Source organism: Pteropus alecto, unplaced genomic scaffold (assembly GCF_000325575.1).
Source record: "Pteropus alecto unplaced genomic scaffold, ASM32557v1 scaffold333, whole genome shotgun sequence".
Classification (NCBI taxonomy): domain Eukaryota; kingdom Metazoa; phylum Chordata; class Mammalia; order Chiroptera; family Pteropodidae; genus Pteropus; species Pteropus alecto.
Genome location: NW_006433879.1, coordinates 148,210 through 158,216, shown reverse-complemented (window position 1 = coordinate 158,216; position 10,007 = coordinate 148,210). Strand labels below are relative to the sequence as shown.

Below are 10,007 nucleotides of genomic sequence, written 5' to 3'. Positions count from 1 at the left end.
AAAAACAAAAAAAAAAAAAAAAAAAAAGAAACCATTAACATGGTAAAGATACAGCCATCCGAATGAGAAAATATATTTGCAACCAATGCCTCCGATAACGGCCCAATATTCAAAATATACGATGAACTCATACAACTCAATAACAATGAAAAAACAAACGATCCAATCAAAAAATGGGCAGAAGACCTGAACAGACACTTCTCCCTAGAAGACATACAAATGGCCAACAAATATTTGAAAAGATGCTTAACATCAGCAGCTATTAGGGAAATGCAAATCAAAACCACAATGAGATACCATTTCACACCTGTTAGAATAGCTATAATCAACAGAACAAGTAATAAATACTAGAGAAGATGCAGAGAAATGGGAACTCTCATACATTACTGGTGGGACTGCAAATTTGTAAAGCCACTATGAAAAACAGTATGGAGATTCCTCATAAAACTAAGAATTGATCTAGCATATGATCCAGCAATCCCTCTACTGGGTATTTACCCCAAAGACTTGAAAACTCATATCCAAAAAGATATTTGCACACAAATGTTCATAGCAGTATTATTCACAGTGGCCAAGACATGGAAACAACCAAAGTGTACTATGATAGATGATTGGTTAAAGAAGCTGTGGTACATATATACAGTTACTCAGTCATAAGAAGAAGAGATGAAATACAGCCATTAGCGACAAAATGGATGGACCTTGAGATAATCATGCTAAGTGAAATAAGCCAGACATAAAAAGTTGAAAACCACATGATATCACTTATATGTGGGATATAAACCTAAAAGCAACAAAGAAACGGGACAAACAAACAGAGACTCATGGATATGGACAATAAACTAGTGGTCACGAGAGGGAGGGGGAAGAAAGTGGGGGAGGAAGTAGATGGGGGGAAATATTAACGAAAATAATTTCTTCAATTAAAAATAAATAAATTAATACATTTTTAAAAAGATTTTAAAAAAAGAGAGATCCTTGAGCTCCTAGATGCTGTGTGGGCCCCTAAGAGAGTGGCAGTCATATATTGCGGGGAACATCAAAAAAAGAGACACTGTGATTACCTGGGGAAATTGCAAAGCGGATCACGAAGCAAAGCTTGTGGCCTCCGAGAGGGTATCAGAACCAACAGCTCTGACTGCCGCCCTGTTCTTCAGTCCCTTAGCGGAGTGGGATTCTAAGTATTCACAGCATGAGGATTCCTGGTTTAAGACCGAAAATGGGAGTTACCTCTCTAGTGGATTGTAGAAGTTTGAAGACAGATGAATAGCAATTCCTGAGGCCCTAGCCCTAGCCTTTGTCAGACAGTTCAATCAGAATACTCACATTGGCTGGACGGTTCTTGAAACCACTTTGGGCCAGTATTTCTACATCCTCTGGCTCTCTAGCATCTCCTGAGTAGTATGTAAAAAATGTGAGGTATGTGTTTGAAACAACCCATGACAGGGGCCCTGTCCTCTCTGGGAGTCCAGAGTGTGGGAGGAACACCCTTTGAGAACTTGGAAGTAGACTTCACTGAGATGCCCCAATCTCAGGACTACAAGTACCTCTTGGTTGGGTAGAAGCTTATCCCACCTGGACTGAGAAGGCCTGAGAAGTAGCCAGACTGATCCTCCAAGAAATTGTTTCACAATTTGGCCTATAAATTACCATTGGCTCAGATAATAGATCAGCCTTTGTAGCAGAAATAGTGCAGCTGCTAGCCCAAAATTTGAACATTAGATGGAAATTGCATACTGCCTATCGACCAAAGAGTTCGGGACAGGTGGAAGGCATGAACAGGACCCTTAAGACTCAGTTGAGAAAACTATGTCAGGAGACACATCTACAATGAGACAAAGTCTTCCCCATGACACTATTAAGAATCAGGTTGGCTCCAACCAAGAAGACTGGGTTCTCCCCCTACAAAATCCTGTTTGGGTGACCACCCGTGCTTCTCAAAGAAATATGAGGAGACCTACAGGAAATAGGCGAATTGACTCTGAGACAGTTACAAGCCCGGGAAACTACTTTGCAGGCTCTCAACCACTGGGTTAGAGAAAGGCTGCCTGTTAATCTGATTACCGAGGCCCATTCCTTTAGGCCAGGAGGTTCGGTGTGGGTCAAGGAATGGAATGTCCAACCCTTAAAGCCTCTTTGGAGGGGCCCATTCACTGCTATCTTGTCCAACTCCACTGCAGTAAAGGTTGCCGAGATGACGCCTTGGATTCACCATAGCAGGCTTAAGCCAGTGGCTGCAGATTGGGAGTGCATTTCAGACTCCACAGAGTCCCTCAGACTAACCCTCCAAAAGAAGACATCGACTGGACTTGCAGATCGAAAGAAGGTTGGCCCTGCTTTGGTCACACCAGAAGCTGACCAATCCATGTGCAGCAGAAGCCTGAGGACGGCAACACCCCACCAAGATGGCCAACATACTCGTAAGGACTCTGTGTTTCTACTAAGCTCATCCTTTAGTATGACCCCTGAGACTATAAATGTAAAGAGGGAATCAGGATAGGTACTCGGTTCATACAGCATAGAAATATCAGTCCTTAGACCAAGAAGAGGATGAAGATGATGCTCTCTGACCTAATCTTGGGCCCGAGCATCAAAGGGGTAATGTGGTAGCAAGGCCCTATCTAACCACTTCCTAGGACTGTTGAAAGTTATTCACTTCCCCTTACAGCCCACCAACCAATCAAAATACACTTTCCTTATATAGAAATACACTTTCCTTTATATAGAAAGAACATGCAAGTCTTTAACTATGAGGAAGTATAAGATATGTATAAAAGAGAAAGCCCCACTGTGATTGGGGCTCAGCCTTTGGATGTGAATCCACTGAGTTGGTGTCAGCATCAATAAACGCTACTTCCTGCTTATTGCCTCAGTGTCCCATCTCTCTGTCCACATATCCTGCAATGGCACAACCCCATGGAAAGGGGCGAAGGAGCCTGGAGAAACCTGGCTCCAATCCCAGCACCACTTCTGCATTGGCTATATTACCTGGGACAGGTCACCTGGGCTCTCTGAAGCCCTATTTTCTCCTGTGTCATCTGGGGGGATGATAAAGTATATTCTGCAAGATTATTTTAGGGCTTGGATGATATGTAAAGCTTCTGGCACATAGTATACTCTCAACATATGGTAACAGTATTTTTTTCTAATTTCCTGGGTTACATCTTAACCTACAGAGAGGGCAACCATCCTCACCTCTCGCTGAAGGACTGTAGCTCTCAGAGCATTAAATAGGAGGAGAAAAGTCATAAGTGAGACTTGAAGTAGGGCAGGGGAGTGGTAGGGAAGTGGAGTGGTCAGCAGAGGAAATTAATGATGATGTAGCCACGTCATCACCACCATCCTCACCCTATCTCCCCTATGTCCAAGGGCCTGCCATTTCTCTTTGTAGCCGGACAGCAGGGCCATGGATGAGTTTGTGGGGAATTCTGCTGAAGTCAGTGAGAGATTCAGGCCCAAGCTTGAAGAAACCCCTTGGGGACAGTTGACCTCGTTCAGCCTCTTGTTCCTGACAGCTCTGCTCACAGAAACCACAGGGTGCCTGCCAGAGGGTGAGGAGGCCTGGCCAGCCCCGCTCAGCCCCACTGAAGCCAGGACCAAGAGGAAACTCCACTTGGTCCATATGGCAGGAACATGTGGGACAGGCGAGCACATGAGGGGCAGATCAGGCCTTGGGTGCCCTCAGTGCCACACCCAGACACTTGGATGCACTTGGAGAGTCATTCTTCTGGCTGTCACCCTGGAAACCTGTTTTTGGACCCAATTGCTCTCCTGCAGCATTCTCACCTTGAACCTCTAGTCCCTGCCTCACTGGGAAAACCAAGACTCTCAATTTGGCTTGCTGCCTACCTGCACCTGGCCACAGCTCATGATCATTCCTCTGTCTGGAAGTCCCTATCCTCACATTTTCAAACTACATGACACTAAAGTGCTTTTGAAGTTGGTCAGTCATGAATGCAGACTAGGGTGGGGAGGTGGGGCCGCAGCAAATCCAAGAATCAAGGTGCACCCACTCGCCCTCCCTGAATCTACTTCCTAGAATATTTGACCTCATCAGTCGCCTCTTACCCCAACTACTATTGTTCGTTGATGACACACACTGGGCCATCCTGGGTAGAGAATCCATGGGAATTAACACAACTTTTTAGTTCTGATTACAGCTTATTACCATAATGGTGAGAATTTCTGGACTCTCCCCAAATTTTCTCTCCTCTAAATGGCCATTTTATGGAATGTCCTCCAAAGTGCTGATACCTCATTGCTGAGTGCTTCCTCTAAACAAATGAAGACTCTCGATGACTGAATAAAATCAGAGCCAGAGACCTCACTCAAAGAAAGGAGGAAGGTGCAGCATCAATAAACGCTACTTCCTGCTTATTGCCTCAGTGTCCCATCTCTCTGTCCACATATCCTGCAATGGCACAACCCCATGGAAAGGGGCGAAGGAGCCTGGAGAAACCTGGCTCCAATCCCAGCACCACTTCTGCATTGGCTATATTACCTGGGACAGGTCACCTGGGCTCTCTGAAGCCCTATTTTCTCCTGTGTCATCTGGGGGGATGATAAAGTATATTCTGCAAGATTATTTTAGGGCTTGGATGATATGTAAAGCTTCTGGCACATAGTATACTCTCAACATATGGTAACAGTATTTTTTTCTAATTTCCTGGGTTACATCTTAACCTACAGAGAGGGCAACCATCCTCACCTCTCGCTGAAGGACTGTAGCTCTCAGAGCATTAAATAGGAGGAGAAAAGTCATAAGTGAGACTTGAAGTAGGGCAGGGGAGTGGTGGGGAAGTGGAGTGGTCAGCAGAGGAAATTAATGATGATGTAGCCACGTCATCACCACCATCCTCACCCTATCTCCCCTATGTCCAAGGGCCTGCCATTTCTCTTTGTAGCCGGACAGCAGGGCCATGGATGAGTTTGTGGGGAATTCTGCTGAAGTCAGTGAGAGATTCAGGCCCAAGCTTGAAGAAACCCCTTGGGGACAGTTGACCTCGTTCAGCCTCTTGTTCCTGACAGCTCTGCTCACAGAAACCACAGGGTGCCTGCCAGAGGGTGAGGAGGCCTGGCCAGCCCCGCTCAGCCCCACTGAAGCCAGGACCAAGAGGAAACTCCACTTGGTCCATATGGCAGGAACATGTGGGACAGGCGAGCACATGAGGGGCAGATCAGGCCTTGGGTGCCCTCAGTGCCACACCCAGACACTTGGATGCACTTGGAGAGTCATTCTTCTGGCTGTCACCCTGGAAACCTGTTTTTGGACCCAATTGCTCTCCTGCAGCATTCTCACCTTGAACCTCTAGTCCCTGCCTCACTGGGAAAACCAAGACTCTCAATTTGGCTTGCTGCCTACCTGCACCTGGCCACAGCTCATGATCATTCCTCTGTCTGGAAGTCCCTATCCTCACATTTTCAAACTACATGACACTAAAGTGCTTTTGAAGTTGGTCAGTCATGAATGCAGACTAGGGTGGGGAGGTGGGGCCGCAGCAAATCCAAGAATCAAGGTGCACCCACTCGCCCTCCCTGAATCTACTTCCTAGAATATTTGACCTCATCAGTCGCCTCTTACCCCAACTACTATTGTTCGTTGATGACACACACTGGGCCATCCTGGGTAGAGAATCCATGGGAATTAACACAACTTTTTAGTTCTGATTACAGCTTATTACCATAATGGTGAGAATTTCTGGACTCTCCCCAAATTTTCTCTCCTCTTAAAATTTTCAATTAAGAGCCTAACCTAATGGGAAATGGCCATTTTATGGAATGTCCTCCAAAGTGCTGATACCTCATTGCTGAGTGCTTCCTCTAAACAAATGAAGACTCTCGATGACTGAATAAAATCAGAGCCAGAGACCTCACTCAAAGAAAGGAGGAAGGTGTCTACAAAGCACTTTGGTGAGGCTGTGCTCAGAGTTGGCCCCTCCCTGTGGGCACCAGCCTGGTTGGTGGAAGGTCTCTGGCCTGAAGAAAAGCTGTGAGCCAAGATGAAGTACAGATGGCTGAGGAGTCAGGCCCAGCTGCCAGCAAAGCAATTGAAGTCTTGAGGAAACTTTCCTGATTGTATTAATGAGATGGCACCACCAGGACATAATCAAATCTCTCTGGAGGACATGGCTTCCAGAAGGGCTGCTGCTCACATATGGCAGAATTAGCACCACCAGGGCCAGACAGAGTGGAAGGAGGGAAATCCTATGCTCAGGACCCAGGGCAGGAGGTCAGAGAAGCTGCTGTGCTGTGGCTTGCTGGGCAACACAGGGCCAGTGGGCAGTGCTGGTTGCCTGGCTTCAGGAGGCAGCTTTTCACGGTGATCAGGTGTGGAGGTAGCTAGCATGGGAAGGCCCAGTTACCTGCCAGACTGCCCCACATCAGAGGCCTTCCTGTTTTGTTTTTTTTTCTAGACACCCCTCCAGGTAAGCAGGGGTGCCTAAAACGCTTCATGCTTAAGGTAGGAGTGAATCTGAGCACACCCTTCACACCATTCCCCATGCCTTGTTCATGAAGAATGAGCTCTGCATTTGGAGGAAGGAGAGAGAGGGCGCACATTCCAGCTCTACCATCTGAGCCCCAGCAATCTCTGAGCCTCAATGGGTCAGGACTAATCACATCTACTTATCAAGATTGCTGTGAGGACCATGGAAAACCCTGGCACAGAGATTGTACCATGTAGGGCTGTGGATATAAGTATCAGCTCCCACAGGCTGGACCAACCTTGGCAATGCCACCTCCTAGGTAGGAGACCTTGGGAGATCTGCTTAACCTCACTGGGGCTCAGTTTCCTCATGTGTGAAATGGGGATAATCACAGTGTTGTTTTCAGGTTGAAATAACAAAATGAATGTAAAGCATTAAACACAGAGCCTGGCCCAGAGAAAGCACCCAGTATATGATAGTGGCTGTTGCTAAATGATTGTTGTTAGACAGAGAAGATAGGACCATTTCCACCTGAGTTAGTAGCTGGGACATGATGGGAGTGATCTCAAAGTCTACTCCTTTACTTTATCTTTCCAGCACCCATGGAACACAACTCCAGCTAATCCAACCACAGGAGACTGAGGGATATACTGAGGGCCAATGTCCTACACTGTGCCTCCTGGTTTCTTCTCTAAGAATACTTTTTACAAAAGTTCCCAGGGCAGCTAACTCTATATTTTAAAATCCTAACTGTGGAGCGAAAAGAGCTTAACCTTAATGGAAAATGGTTATTTACTGGAATGTTCTCCAAAGTGCTGATTCCTCATTACTGAGTGCTTTGAGGGTGAGGGTTTCTCAACACAGGTTTGTCAAACAAATGTACAAGTGCAGGGAGGGATGAAGGGACACAACAGAGAAATGACACAGACCAGCTCAGTCAACCTGCTGCTACTCAGGGGGCTGCTCACTGTGGGCCTCCAACCCTGACAGACTCCTAGGCCCTTGTAATACCCAACACAGCCTCTGTCACTTGGGCCAACCTTGTCCTGCCCTCTCCTACCCTCACATCTCTTCTCTTCCCTCCTGCTGGCTCCTGCCCTGAGACTCTAAGAGTCCTTCACTGATGCCCACAGCTTCCTGCTGTCTGCTCTCCTCGCCCTGGAGCCTTGCACCTCCTAGAATGCCTGTCCACCCCATCCACCTGAGTTATGGTGGAGGGCGTTTGTCCTGCTAACCTGTACACAGCAAGGAGGGCTCAGCTGTGGAGCCTGAGTGTGGACCTGGTTCTGACACATAGCCTGTGTCTTTGCTTCCTCATCTGTCTACTGGGGTTCATCTCATCCTGGATTCACAGAGGAACCTGGCTTGGCACACAGAATGTGTTCAGTAGCTGCCCCTGACACAGGAGGACCTGGCATACACTAAGCACCCAGTGAATGCTTGGTAACTGAGGAGAGCATCACTTCTTCTAAGAGTAAGGGAAGGAAAGAGGACCAGAAACAGCTGACATGGCTTCTGAGTGGGGCCTTGAACAATGAGAGGACAGGCAGATTCAGAGACAAGAAGGTGTGTGTATGTGGTGTGTACATGTGCTGGGCTGAGTGCACTGTGAGGCTCATAGAACAATATCTCTCTAGGAGCCCGCCCACCCTAAGCCTAAGTCAATGGGACAAGGTGACTGTTGAACCAGAATTTATGGCTATTTATGGCTCCCTTAGTGTGGGTCTGGCCTTGTGGAGACCCTGAAGGCAAGATGTGTGTAGTAGTCCACCTTCCCAGAGCTGGGAGAGCCCAGTTATCTCCAGTACCTCAGGCAAGCCAGGGGCTGATGAGTAGATGGAGCACCTCAAGACCCCTGGATGGACTAAGGAGGCTTCTGGTGGTATCTCTGCTAAAAGTGGAAGGGAAGTAGGCACAGGGAGAAAGGCTAAGATGGCGACAAACTAGAGAGGAGGAGAATGGAAATGGTAATGCCTTTGGTCTCATCTCTTAACCTCTGCAAATGCCAGTGTCTCATCAATGAGTGGAAAGACAATCAAGCCTCTTCTTCCAGTACGAGGGCTGAGAGGAAATTCCTGTAAAACTCCTGAAACTGGGCTTCGTGCATGAAAATTCTATTGATGCTGATAGGGATGGTGAGGATGGTGAAGAACGTGGAGATGGAGATGGCAATGCAGCCAGAGTGTAGTCCACTGGGAATGTTCACACCAGCTGACCACAGGAAGGCCCCGTGGTAGAACTCTTATGATATGAAGAGTAGAATGCTGACGACAACCAGAATGTCCAGCAACCAGGGAGGTTTCAGCAATGGCAATATCAGTACTATGTGGCATCGTTAGAAAAAAGGTCCAAATATTAAAATTAAGTGGATAAGTCCAGATTGCTTAGATGCATACCTTTCCATGATAGCAACTATGGAAAAATATGCAGACCTGAAAAAAAGCGTGGCAGGGTCTAAGCAAGTTCAAGTAGGTCCTTAGTCCACATTCTTGGGAATTGGGGTGTTCTTCCTTTCCTAAACCTGTGGCAGCAGGTGCTTCATGTGTCCAGGTTGGTTTCGGCGGCCTGTGTGATTTCAAATGCTGTATGTGACCTCAGTGTTTTTCCTTTCTGGCTCAGGTAGACTGAATGTACAAAGTCTCTGAACTGCAGAGGAATTCCTAGGGGACAATGGCAGGAATAACCCCTATACCCCACAGCCATTGGGGGTGTTTTATGTAGTTCTCAGAAACCTGCGGTTAGTGACTGGTCTACCCCTCCTGGTTTACCCCTCCTGGTCTCCGCTCTCTCACCCCTGCTTCCTAGGATCGAATTAATTACCCACTCCCAAGCCTTTTTTGTTTGTTTTCCTATTTTTTTTTTTTTTAACATTTAAAGGTTTAATCTATCTGGAATTTATTTTAAAGCATAGTGTGAGGTAAAGAGTGACTTCATGTTTTTTTTCAGTAGATTAACTAGTTGTCCCAACTAACCTGTTGAATAACACATCTCTCTCCTATTTTGGTGGTGCCTTAAATTAAGTGGCATCACCATTGCCCTATGCCCATTTGTCCATACTGCATGGGACTTCTTTTTGGGCTCTGTTCTGTCCCATGAGTACAACACTTGTATAGTCTCCTTCCCAAGGGGCAGCCTTGGCCCAGGTACCTAAAATGCCCTCTTGGCAGCCTGTGCATTTCTTGAAGCCTCCAATTTTCACTCTCTTCTCTAATTATTCTCTTCATCTTCTCAGTCCCATGCCCTCCACCTCCCCTGAAGTGTAGGACTGTCCTGATCCAGGCCCCAGTGCTCCTCTTTCCTTATTGTAAATAGGCTCCCAGCTGATTGCCCCAAAATATGACACCCAGAATGCTTCTCTCATGGGCACCAAACGCCTGGTGTCAACTGCCTTCTGGGCCTCTTCCCTTGACTCCTCAACTCTACTCCTGGAGGCCTTTAATGCACACATGCAAGCACACATACACAGACACGTACATATAAACACATTCATACACACACTCGCACACACGTGCACACACAGTTTTACTAAAAAAATCTATTTTGTGTAGAAGAACCTCGGGCTCAAAGACGTGTCCAAAGTCA

At 46.8% G+C, this 10,007-nt stretch overlaps 1 long non-coding RNA gene across 5 annotated transcripts in view; it reads right to left on the bottom strand.

Annotated features, from left to right (window-relative positions):
* LOC112477015 overlaps positions 1–1,406 on the bottom strand; it is a 30,689-nt gene extending 29,283 nt beyond the window's left edge. For 4 of the 5 annotated variants that reach the window (XR_003045294.1, XR_003045292.1, XR_003045291.1 and 1 more), the window contains exon 1: positions 1,065–1,320. This is a non-coding gene — a long non-coding RNA (uncharacterized LOC112477015). The other variant, XR_003045293.1, reaches the window with a different exon arrangement.
* Positions 1,407–10,007: the final 8,601 nt, after the last annotated feature.